The sequence below is a fragment of the Trichosurus vulpecula genome, chromosome 3, assembly GCF_011100635.1.
Source record: "Trichosurus vulpecula isolate mTriVul1 chromosome 3, mTriVul1.pri, whole genome shotgun sequence".
In the NCBI taxonomy this organism is placed as follows: Eukaryota; Metazoa; Chordata; class Mammalia; order Diprotodontia; family Phalangeridae; genus Trichosurus; species Trichosurus vulpecula.
In genome coordinates this window covers 33,680,670-33,694,161 of record NC_050575.1, presented here as the reverse complement: position 1 = coordinate 33,694,161, position 13,492 = coordinate 33,680,670, and positions in this window count along the sequence as shown.

Here is a 13,492-nt window from a genome sequence, read left to right as displayed (position 1 = left end):
ATCCAGTCCCTGAGAGGGGCTGGGGTTGCAATCATACTTAACCTGAGTCAATTAATGTTGAGGGAGTAGGGCCTGGGCCCATGAACTAGGTTCCTACAGTGACCCCTACCTCACTAGCTCCTTCATGGTTAAGGCAGGCTGAGGTTGTGTTTTCTCAGGCAGTAATGACATAGGGCAGAGGCTGTTTTGCTTCCACGTGTTTGCTGCCACCTGCCTGGTTATGGTGGGCTGACACATTTTTTCACGTGACTCAGGGACACAGGTTGGATTTGGTACTGTTCAGTTCCATATATCCAGTAGGTTTCGCAAAGCTTGGAAAAATGCTTTCCTTGATGGAGCGAGCGCTCTTCTGTTTTCATTCTCATCCCTTACTGTTGGATACGTGATCGGCCGTGCCCTAGTACCACCATATACCATAATGTCCGGAAGATTCTGATTTCTATGATGATATTATTAGTAATCATCACAGTAGTTAAACTTTGGGGCCTGAAAAGATTTTCCAGTGCTCCTGAAGAAGCTTGACTACAATTTAAAACTATGGCGTCTCTGCCTGTTTAATGTTAGAGTTGGCTCAAGAAAATGGACCACCTGAATTACCTGTAGAATAATGGAATGTTAGAATTGGAAGGCAGCTTACATCTAGTCCAGGCCCCTCAATATATGGAGAAGGAATCAGAGGGCTAGAATGGAAGGGACTTGCCCAGGGTCTCACATACTGAGTTAATAGTTTGCACATATATCTCACACTGTGCTTTCAAGGCCCAGCTCAGGTAGTGTTTTCCAAGCTGAGAGTGATCTCTTCAGATTTCTTGTAGTTCTTTTGTCTGGGTCTCTCCTTTGCCCTGATCGCATTCTACCTTGAATCCAGCATTTGTCTATGTGTAGCCCTTCTTTAAGAATATTAGTGTTCCTTAAGGACAAGGGACTGTTACGTCTTTTTCTATCTCCAGTGCAGGGTACAGACTCCTGCATGTAGTAAGCACTTAATATATGTTTGTTGAATTGATCTGATCCTAAAATATAGAACTCCTGTCTCCTAGTCCAGGGCTCTTTCCAATGCCCTAGGATCCCTTCAAAGGAAATTTCCCTGTGGCATCCCCCTCTATAATGATCCCTGTTTTTATTTTGTAAACTATTATTTCCGAGGAGACCCATGTGTCCATTTAGCACATGTGGACTAGGTTTAGTCTGTGGCTTATGTTTTATTCCCATGTAGATAAATCTGGGAAAATATTAATTTGACACATACCCACAAACAAATAAAGTTTCTAGTTAGTATTTACACATAAGAGTATTTATTCAGAACATTAATAAAAAGAGAAGGGGCTTGTATCTCAGCCCCCTTAGCAACTAAGAAATAGTTATTGCCTACCTTCCTTGGGATTGTAGTTTTATCTTACCCCCTCTCCCATTGATTCCTACCATTACCGTGTCTACTGCCTGAATACATTAAATTTTCTTAAAATGGGGTTCGCCCTCACTTTGAGTGGGAAGTGTTTCTTCTGCTATTCAGTGAATTACTGAGTGGAAAGGCTTTCTGAAGTGCGCGGGCTGAGTCTTGAAGCCGATGCAGAGTGCATTCTGGGCAGAGCGGATGGACAGTGCAGATTCACAGAGATGAGAAATTGAAATGTCATGTGGGAGGAACAGCAAATAGGTCAGTTTGCTTCAACTTTTGAATATGGGGAGAGAAGTAGTATAATGAGGCAGGAAAGGCAGGTTGGGGCCAAGTTGTGATTATTCCAGAGGCATTAGGAAGTCACTGGAGTTTGAATAGAGGCGGGATTTGAACCCAGGTTCTCTGATTTCAGGATCAGTGCTCTTTGCTGTAAGCAGTGTAGCAGGGAATTTGAGAGTGTGAAGTGAACTAAATCTAGAATTGGGGTTGGAAAGGGAGAGACGTGACCTGAGCAAGTATTAGGGATGGAGGAACTAAAAGTTGCTCTAAGGAATAATGGTAGAAAAGGAGAAGAGGAGCATAGAGAGAGTCAAAAGGATAGGTGGTTGCGGTGAGACGAATTTCAGAGTTTTTATCATGAAAGTGTGACCACCCGTGGGTGTCACGTGGGTGGAGTTGGAGGAGTAAGTAATAGAATTTGAAGTAAAGGGAAAATCAATGCTGAAGTCTTATCCTGTGTAAGGGCCGGAATCAGAAAGGAGAGAAGACAGCCCCAAGGACTGAATTCCTTAGGGAGAGACATGGTGGCTGGGGGTAATAGTAGCTAGCATATGCACAGCCCCTTAAGGTTCATAAAGTACTTTACATTTGCTTCTTTAATTTGATTAACATTTATCACATTTGATCTACACAACAACCCTATGAAGTTGGTGCTATTATTAGACTCATTTCTGCAGGTGAGGGAAATTGAGGCTGAAACACATTTAATTGTGTTGTCCAGGGTCACACAGCTGGTGAGTGTCTGAGGAAGGACACAAACTCGGGTCTTCCTGACTCCCAAGGCCAGAGCTTTAATCTGCTACCTGGAAATGTGCTTTGTCTTAGGGATTTTAGGAACTAATAGGTCCTGGATTTTCCATCCCCATTCTGGGCACCCAAGGGTGCAGGTTCAGGAGGAAGCAGAAGGGGTCATTCCTCACAAACCAGGGGTACCTCCTGTTAGCCTAAGACACTCTCCCCTTTCCCCTGGTTTATGCCCTGGCGGACCTGGCCTATCATAAGTTCCTGGAACATAGTATTCATTTAATAAATTCTTGTTGACTGGCCTGTTTTTAAGCTCACTTGTGCTGAGTTCATGTTGAGACAACTTATCCCAGCTGCAGATCTCTTAGGTGTCCCCTGCTGGAGCTGGCCCAGTATTATCCAGCTCCTTCTCCTGACTGGAGTCACTTTGGTAGCTGCCTCAAGTTATTTTTTTCCTGCCCTTTGATCTCAGACCCTGGACCCCACCTATGGAAGTTCCTGTTTGCTTTGTGACCCACTGGTCTGACCATGCCAGACTTTGGTCTTCATCTCATTAGATTCTGTTATTCCCCAACCTTAGCTGGCCCAAACTGCCTCCCCTCTCCAGGGCCAAGCTCTGGCTTCTGACCCTGTGCTTTCAACTTATCTCTCTGCCCCTGTTGTACTGCAGGGACGAAGTACCCGGCCTAGGCCCTACTTACAGGGGCTTTGGGGAAAACGGGCACATTTTTGTGCCTTGTGAAGACCTTCTAGGCTGTGTAGCAGATCTTACTGATGGGGGCCTCGTTACTTGACATAGTTTCTGAATTTGGATGATAGTTACATTAATTACAGTAATAGTAGCTCACCTTTCTATAGTACTTTTCTCAGAGGAGCCCTTTCATGTAAGCAGGACAAGTATGATTATCCTGATTTTACAGAGGAGAAATAGAGCTAGAGGAGCCTAGATTTCTATCTAGAAAGGACCTTAGAGGTCATCTGATATAACCTCCTTAAGGAGGTCCTTGTCCGTTACTTTTACCTCTTTACTTAAGGAGTAAAATTCAGAGAACTTAAGTTACTTGCACACGTGTGTGTCAGAAAGGGAAGTCAGGGCTTGAGGTCCTGTCACATCCAGCGCCAGGATAGTTGCTACGCTGCACCATCCTGTTCAGTAATACTATACTGCCCCAGAAGTTAGTGATCCTCCGTGTAGAATGGGGATAATACTGTTTGTGGGTCAGGGGCTGAGGGTAAAAAGAGCTTTGGGATGGTGAAATCCCAGACACTCATCCCCCAGGTTTTGTGAGCCAGCCCTCTTGGGAAAGCCTGACCTGCGCTAATCCTGAAGCTATCTCTCTGCATATCCTCTTGGTCTCTGAATAGAGGAATCCTGTATCTACCCATGAACTCAGAGAACCTGGCAACTATCCATAGGGTGGGGAAGGAGAAATTGCTGCCCCTAGGGCTCTTGAACACATCCCTTTTCTTCTCGGAGCTTTTCTTTTCTCCTCTTGAAAATGGTTAATCTTTATGACTAGTTCCAGTGTCTCATCCATTCCCTTTTTCTGACCTTTGACAATGACTATAGCCCCCTATTAGAATTCAGATACCACCACACTCATGGTTCTCCTCCGTGGAACACTTCCTTCTCTGTCTCTTTTGCTGGCTTTTATGGCTTTCTAACCCCTTGAACTAAGTATTCCCCAGACAATTGTCCTGGGTTTCTTTTCTCTTTCTATCTGTATTCTTTTCCTTAACATTTTCATTCAGTCCCATTCTTTTAACCATCTGTCTTATGCAGGTGAGTCTTCAATTTCAATTCTAGTTCTGAGTAGTCTTCTAAGCACATTTTGAGCGGTTACCTCAAATTCAGCATTCTCAAAACTGAGATGCTTCTTTATCCCAAACCTGTGGTTGTCCTGATTTTGCTGTTTCTGTGTCACTAACGTTCAATTATGTTCAGAATCACTGAGTTTTCTTTTACCCGTCTTCTCTTCTCTTTGCTATCACCCTCGTTCAGATCCTCATCACCAGTTGTCTGGTTAATTGTACCAACCTCCTCACAAATCTTCCTGACTCTGTTCCCCGTCCCTCCCAAGTACTTCTCTGACTGTGTTTCTCCTATGCACGAAATATTCCTCGGCTTCCTGTTGCCAGTGGTGTTTGTTCAGTCTCCTTTGCCACTCTCCATTGAAGATCCTTTACACTCTGACTTTTTCAATCATCTTTACTCTCCTCTACAGGCTCTAGATTCCCACCCCCTGGACTGCATTCAAAACTTCGATCTGTGATTCCACAAACAGCTCCAGGACCCTTTCTCGAACGCTTGTGTTAATAGTAACTTTCCTTTGCCATCCTCTCTGCAGACTTATACTTTGCACCTCTCTGTGACACCCTTATTCTTTAAAATGTAACTTATAGCTACCTACATTTGTATTAATATATTCTTGTGTACATTGTCTTTATAACTGGATTCTTTGATATTTCATATATTCTGTAGTTATTTTGAATGAAATTTCTTTTTCTGTCTTGGATATGGAAAAGCTGATTTTTGTGGGTTAATTTTCCATTCTGCCACTTTACTGAAGTTAATTGTTACTCTTAATTTTTTACTTGGATCTCTAAAGTTCTTTAGTAAACTGTTTGCCAAAAAAAAAAGATAAGTTTGTTGCTTTGCCTGTGTTCCCTTCACTTTTTTCTTGTCTTACTTTTTAGTTATTTCTAGAACTATATTAAACAATATAATGCTGTACTTCTCAGCTTTTCCCCTGACCTTACTGGAATGGTCTTTAGCGTTTCTCCATTATAGATGATATAAACTCTAGGTTTAAAGTAGGTGTTACCATACTAAGGATTAATCCATTTATTCCTATGCTTTGTGGCAGTCCTTCATGCCTCGAATACTGTCTTTTCTTTTCTCTACTTCTTGGTTCCTCTGACTTCCTTGAAGTCTCAGCTAAAGTCCTACTTTCCCTAAGAGGCTTTTCTCAGTTTCCCTTAGTGCTAGTGCCTTCCTTTTGAGATTATCTCCCAGTTATCTTATATATGTCTTGCTTGAACATAGTTGTTTGCATATTGTTTCCATTAGATTGTGAACTCCTTGAAGGCAGGAACTGTTTTTTGCCTTTCTTTCTATCTCTAGCATTTAGCAGTGTCTGGCACATAATAAATGCTTGAAAAATCCCTGTTGACTTTCTAGTGCTTTCAACATATAAAGGGATATTTTTATCAAAACCTTTTTTTCTTGACATAATCTTGTGATTTTTATTGATTTTGTTAATTCATTTGTTTTGTTTATAATTTTCCTAATATCAAATCAACCCTGAATTCCTGGTGTAAATCTGGTCTGGTCATATAATTTTTTAAAAATATGTTGCTTTAGCTTCTTTGTTGACATTGTCTTTGCTGTTTTTGCAGCAATAACCCTCAGAGATATCGGTCTACAATTTTCATTCTCTGACTTAATCTCTCCTTGGTTTAAGTATTTGGACTATATTTTTCCTAGCAGAAAGAGTTTGGCAAGATGCCACTTTTCTCTATTCCTGCAAATAATTTACATAAAATTGGAGTTAATTGTTCTTTAAATGTTTGATAGAAATCGCCTGTAAATTTTTCTGGACCTGGTTTGGCAGGGGAATTTTCTTTATGGCCTGTTCAATCTCTTTTTCTAAAATTGTGTTATTTAAAACAGCCTTTATTTTTCTGGTAACCCATAGTTATATATTTTGTAAATATGCATGCATGTCATTTTATTTATTGGTTTTCTTGTCCTATATTTGGGTAAAATGGTATTTGAATAATTAATTTTATTTTCTGACCTATCTTTTATTGACCACAACACAGTATCTATAGTGAATAAAGTAATGAGCTTGGAGTCAGGAAGATCTGAGTTCAGCTCCAGCCTCAGCACTTACTATCTGTGAGATCCTGAGCAAGCCACTTAACCTCTGCTTGTCTCAAGATGGAGGTAGCAATGGCACCCTCTGCCCAGAGTTGCTGTAAAGAGAATGCAAATATTTTTCATATCTTTGCGAATCTTAAAGCACTGTATAAATGCTAGTTATTGTTAGTCTGAGTTAGTTTGAGTTTCCTGTCTTTGGTCAAATTAGCTGATTTTTCACTTATTTCATGAGGTTTTAAAAGAACAGTTCCCACTTTTATTTGTCAGTTCAGTGCATTTTTGTTTTCAGTTTTCTTTAATTTTTAGAATTTCTATTTTTGCATTATTTGGGGTTTTTAAATATGGTGCTTTTTCAGTTTGAGGGTTCTGTTTTTTCAGTTGTATGCTCAATTCACTGATCTGGTCTTTCTCCTTTTGATTATTGAAAATATTTAGAAATAGAAATTATTCCCTAAAGGTTGCTTTGGCTGCTTTCCCAAAGTTTCAGTATGTTGTCTCGTTGATTTTACTTTCTTTGGTGAAATTATGTATTATTTGTGTGATTTGATCTTTGTTCCACTGATTCTTTAGAACTAAATTATTTTTATCTTCAAAGGCCCTTTTAATTATAATTTTTATTGTGTAGGCCAGTAAAAGAGGTGAAATGAAAAATACTTTCCTACATTTATTTATTAATTTTGTTATGCCTTTGCATATGATCAACGTCCAGTTCAACAAATCCAATCCAATAAACAGTTAAGTGACAGCTATGTGCCAGGGATACAATTAATAAAAATTAATAAAAAGAAAAACTGTCTCTAGCTTCAAGGAGCTTACAGTCTGAAGGGGTAGACAACACACAGAAGGAAGCAGGAAAGTTGGGGGTAGGGTACCAGGGAATACCCAGCTGGGGCCATCTTGTTCTGTGGAATTAAAAACAGGTAGACCTGCAGGTTCGAAGTGGGGAAAAATATTTGTAAAGGTATCATGGATAGCTAAGAATGTATAAATTCTTTTCTTCTCTCATTTAAACAGAGATCTATCATATTTAACTTTTCCAAAATTCTCCATACATTGCTAATTTCTTTAGATTGGAAAAGGGGGTGTTTTGAGGTACCTAATTCATATTTTTATTTTCTGTTGCTCTCTATAATTCCATTTGTTTTTCTTTTAAGTACTTGGCAGCAGTGATGTTTCATACATACCTATTAAGCGTTAATATTATTTCATAGTCATATGGGGCCATTAAGCATAAGGTAGTGTCTGTTTTTCTCTTATAACCATACCTATTTTTGCTATTACATTGTCTGATATCCTGATTGCTATGTCTGCTTTTTTGAACATTTGATTGAAGCATAATAAATTCTGCTGTAGGTCTTCATTTTAACTCCAGGTTAATATATGTATATATACATATATATATATATATATATATATATATATATATATACACATAGATGTATATACACACACATATACATATATTTATAAATGACATTGTATTCTGCTTTCTAATCCATCTGCTACCTTCCTTGATTTTATGGGTGACTCCATCCTATTCACAATCATGGTTCTCATTTTCAATTATATTTTCCTTTAATCATATCTTCTTACATTTTTCCTCCTCTTCCAGACCCCTCCATACAACGATGGAGAAGTTGATAAGTGTGGGATTGTGATCAACACTAGTAATTTATAATTGAAGTGGTCTGATATCTCCTCTCTTCCCCTAGTCTGGACCCTTATCACTGGTTCTCACAATTTCTGTCTCTTCCCTTTGACACCCTCTCCTTTCTTATCTTCCCTCTGAAGTTAAAGTTTAATCTCCTTGTGACTGTTCCCTCCTCAACTCTACCTTGCTCCCTTCTCCTTCTTAGTTATACCCTGCGGAACTTAGTATAACTTCCATACCAGACTATTTGTGGTTGTACCTCCAACCCTCCTTGGCCCAGTTCATCTATGAGTGAAGTTTATGATGTGCCCTCTCCACTTACTTTCTCCTTCCATGAGTGTATATTTTTCCTCTTGAGTCTGTTTCACATATAAGAACTATGGACAGGAATAAAGTAAGGAGGAAAATTCCATTTCAGTTATGAGAAATAGCTTTCGCTCCTACGCTTCATCTTTAGTTTATTCCCTCCTTTCTTTCTTCTCTTAAAAACAAAAATATGGAACGAAGACACCCCCAATTCCTTTGTCTTTATTCCCTCTGTGACCCTAGAAGCTAGTGAGATTCTGAAAAGATACTTGTTTCTTCTCTCCCCATTAGAATATAAACTCTCTTTCATCATTAATTACTTTCCTATTACCCAAATACATTTACCTTCCTAGGTTTCTCTGGCATTTGCATTTTCCGAAGTTCCCCTCAATTCTGATCTTTTTCATCAGGCATACTTGAAAGTCCTCTATTCTGTTACAACCCAGTTTTTGTCCTTGTAAGATTGTACCCACCTTTGCAGGGTAAGTTGTTTTTGTTTGTTTGATGACCATATTCCAGTATTTTCTCTCCTTTATTTTCATGAGCACGGTCTTGTGTGATCTTGATGGGGCTCCTTGCTACTTGAATTCTTTCTTTTTAGCTTTTTGTGTTGACCTGATCAAAGCTCTGGATAAACATTCCTGGGTGTCTTCAATTTGGGGTTTCTGCAGGAGGTAACCAGTGGATTTTTTTTCTATTTTAATTTTGATTTCTTTAAACATAGTGTCCAGGCTTTATATTTGGTCATGTTTTTTAGGGAGTCTGTTATTCTGTCATGCCCAATTCTTTCATGACTCTCATGGACTCAGAGCATGCCAAGCCCTTCTGTCATCGAATGTTTCTCAAAGTCTCTCCAACTTCATGTGCACTTTAGGAAGTCTAACATTTCTTAAATTGTATCTTATTCTATTTCCAGGTCAGTTGTTTTTTTATATATTTTCTTCTGCTTTTTAAAAATCTCTTCACTTTGTGAATATTTCTTGCCTCAGTATAATCCTGAATTTGGATTATTCCATTCCCTTTTTTTCAGTTTAATTCAGTAAACACTTATTAAATGCCTATGATGCAAAAGGCACTGGGGACATAAGAAAAAAAGACAGTTGCTACCTTTAAGGAGCTTGCAATTGAATGGGGAAAGATAACACACAAAAGGAAGCTGAAAAGCAGCAGGAGGGGGATGGGAAGGGGAAAGGAGACCAGAGGGTACCCAGCAGGGGCATAGCCTTGGAGAACTGTTGATGGGGAATGGAGTTTTCAGGATATCAGCTACTTTTGCAAGGTTTTCTATCTTCTGTTCCGACCTATTTATCCTTATACTTTTTTTTTCTGCTCAGGAGCTCTTTTTTTCATTTTTTTTATGTTTGGCTTCATTTCTTCCAGGTATTTTTCTATTACTTGTGACCAAGTCCTTTGTTTCTCAAGACTTTACTTGAATTTGTTGCGGAGTTACTCTCTTCTCTGGGTTTACCATTTGGACTTTTCTTAATCTGTAGCATTTATTGTATTTGCTGTTTTCTTGGTTATTTATTTTATATCCCCAGTTTCACTGTTGGAACGCTGTGCTTGGGTCAGACTCTGCTCTTTGCATACTCTGAGATACTGTCTTAGGCCCTGTTTGATATAATGTTCTCCGCAGCCTGGATGCCACTGCCTCTGCTGTCCTAGATGTGGTGGCTAAGACTCAGCCCCATTTTCTGCTGGAATTCTGAGCTTCTGGCTTAGGCTTTTGCTGGCCATGTTTATGTTTTGACCTCATTTCCTTCTCTTTCTCCTTGCACAAATTGGCCACAACCTTTGCTGTGTATTTGACAGTCCTCAGCTTGGTGTGAATTTTACTGATAGTGGCTTCTTGCAAGACCCCTGGTGTCTTGTGGCCCAAGCACTGCATTAATGCAGTGGGTCTCTGTTTCTTGCTGCATTTCCAACGGTGTTGAGCTACTGGACTCTGCTGTGTCTCTGGGGCAGGTTTCCTGGACACCGTCCTGCCTGGGCCCTCTACTGACCCTGTTTCCTGCTATAGCTCTGGCATGGATTCTCCGAATGCTGTGGCTTCTGCCTGCCCTTACCTTTGTCTCTACTCAAAGGCTCCATAGGCTTCTGGCAATATTCTTGTACTGCTCTGAACTATAAGCAGTCTCTTCTAGCAATTTCCTCTTTGGTTTTCTTTACTATTGTTCCTTCTGGTACATTTCTAGAACTTCACTAGAGTGCTTGTGGGAACCTGGCTCTCTTCTAGGTCCCATCGTGTGCCGCTTTAACTGGAAGTCTGTAATAGTCTCTTATTACTGGTCTCCTTGCCTCCAGACTTTACCTCCCATTTTCATCCTGTAGGTATCCTCCTACTTTTCATGTCTTTTCCCTACTCAGAAACTTTCCCTACCTCTTATGTGCTTGTGGGCAGCTGGGGGATGCAATAGAGAGTGAGGGGGACCTGGATTCAAATGTGACCTCAGACACTTACTAGCTGTGTGACCCTGGGCAAGTCACTTAGCCCTGTTTGCCTCAGTTCGTCATCTATAAAATGAGCTGGAGAAGGAAATGGCAAACTGCCCTAGTATCTTTGCCAAGAAAACCCCCAATGGGGTCAAGTAGAGACGGACATAACTGAAATGACTCAACAACAAAGGCCTTTGTTCATATCTTTTCCCTGGTCTATTTTTAAAGTAGGTATTAAATAGAACATGATGGTACCAAAACTGCTGTGCTTTTCTTACGTCCTCTTTTGAACTTCCTTCTGTTCTCATTTAGGGATGCTGTAAATGTTTCGCTGATGCTCTTTGCTTTCCTGTCTTCTTCATTTCGTGTCAATATTACTAGCCATGCATTTGCCCAGTAACTCTCTACATCTTTCCCTTACCCCCAAAAGGCATCCTTTGTAACACGTTAGTATAGGCACACAAAAGCATATTTATATCGTTCCTGCCAGGAAGAGGAAGCGTGTTTCATCAGCAGTTTTCTGGAATCACAATTGATCATTGCATTAATCAGAATTTTGAAGTCTTTCAAAGTTTGTCTCCTTCACGTTATTGTTGTCTCTTGTATAAATTGTTATCCCGGTTCTATTCATGTTACTCTGCATCATTTCAAAACAAGTCTTTTTAGATTGTTCTGAATCCATCCCATTTTTATGGTGTAATACTATTCCATTACATTCAAATAGCATATTTGCTCAGTAATTCCCCATTTTGTTTCAGGTTTTTTTGTTTTTGTTTTCTTCAATAAAAGCTGCTGCTACAAGTCTTGTTTTCTCTACATGGCTCCTTTTCCTCTGGAAATGTTTAGACCAATTCACTGCTTTCACCAATGGTGTTTTTGTCATTCCACAAACTTTATATCTTTTACTTTTCCCATCTTTTATTATCTTTGACAATTTGTTAAGTCTGAGATTTAAGCCTCAGGGTGGTTTTGATTTCTGTTTTTCTTATTATTGGTGCTTTGGAGCAGTACTTCATATGGTTATTTATAATTTCTTTTCTGAGAACTATGCATATCCTTTTATCACTTCTCCTTTAGGGAATGACTCTTGGCTTTATGTATTTGTTTTAATTTACTATATATCTTGGGTATTGGATTTTCATTGGTTGGTTGTTGTCATTTGTTCTCAAGGAGGACCAAAATGACACCACTGTGTTGGAGTCAAGTTATAGTGTGTCCAACTGTGGCTGATCAGACCCATACAAGCTGAGAATGCTCTACCACAGGTGGGGCACAAATAGTCCATGTGAACATTTGGGGAGGATTTTCTAAATTTGCACATCTCACATTTCTTTTGAGCTTCTTCAGTTCTGCTTTGCTCATAGGCACAGCACCTTTTTTGATGAGGGTACCCCATGCTGGGCGGGCCTGTGCCACTGTCTCCCATGTCATGCAATCAATTCCAAAGTTCTTCAGAGAGACCCTGAGAGTATCCTTGTATCATCTCTTATGATCACCATGTGAGTGCTTGCCTTATGGGAGTTCTCCATAAAAGTCTTTCAAGCAAACATACGTTTGGCAGTACAACAACATGGCCAGCCCATCAGAATTGCACTTGAGTTTGAATGCTTGGCAGTTTAGTTTGAGAAAGGACCTCAGGGTCTGGTGCCTTATACTGCCAGATGATCTTCCTAAGACAAATCAAATAGAAATGATTCCGTTTGCTGGCATGGTGCTAGTATACTGTCCAGGTTTCACAGGCATACAATGATGGCAAACCACTCCAGTATCTCGGCTAAGAAAACCCTAAATAGGGTCATAAAAAGTCAGATACCACTGAAAAACAACAGCAAAATTACCTACATAGAAGTTACCAAAAGGACCCATACAGATCAGTATCTAATTCCTAACAACTCATGATATTCCTTCTCTTTAAGGAAGGGGTGCACTTTGGATAATCCATATAGGGCAGAGGCTTTAGGGGATGTCTTAGACTTGGGTAGAGCTGAAGACTCCCTACTGCCCTGGTGCTACACTTCAAGGTACAGTTTCACTAGCCCTCCCATAAGCTGGCCATGGACAGCTTTCTCTTCAAACCTGTGTTTCAAGAATCGCACCTACATCTCCTTCCCGGCTGGTTCTGTGCCTTGTCTCCTCATTTGTAGCATTGAAAGCAATATTTTCCCAAGCCATAGCTATTTCTGTCTGTTGCCCAAATTTCTCCATACCTGTATAGATTTGGGGGTGGGGTGGGGAGTGGATTCAGAAGGGAGTGGTCTATAACTAAAATCTAAAACCAAACAGGGTTCTACCCAGAGAGCAGGATCTAATTGTGCTAAGCCATGTGGAGAGCACCAGTCTTTCAAACCCATTTCCTTTAGGAACTTAATTCCTTTCCCTGTAGATCTCCCCTGGGGAATGGGTTGCAATGTCGATTCATTTTTATGGGGTTAGATATATCTTAGCCACCTAAAATAGGACAAAGGATAGTCTCCGCATGAACACTATTCTTTCACCTGGCCTTGTACTAAGCCCCCTGGGAGCTCTCTAAACCCGTGGAACTCAGCTGCGGGGAGCGTCTCTGTAACTGGCTCTATTAGACCATTCCCTCATCAAGCCATTGTTCCAGTGTCTTATCAGATTGCTATTTGAACTTCTCTTGCAGTCTCCCCAGTTCTTTGGATAAAAACTGTTCACCCCTGCTCCCTCTGGGAAAGAAATTCTTCTCTATCAGGGATCAGCAAAAGGATAAGCCTTGGGCCTTCTTATGATGGATTTCCAAGTCTCCTCCACACTTGTGCTCTCATCCCCCTTT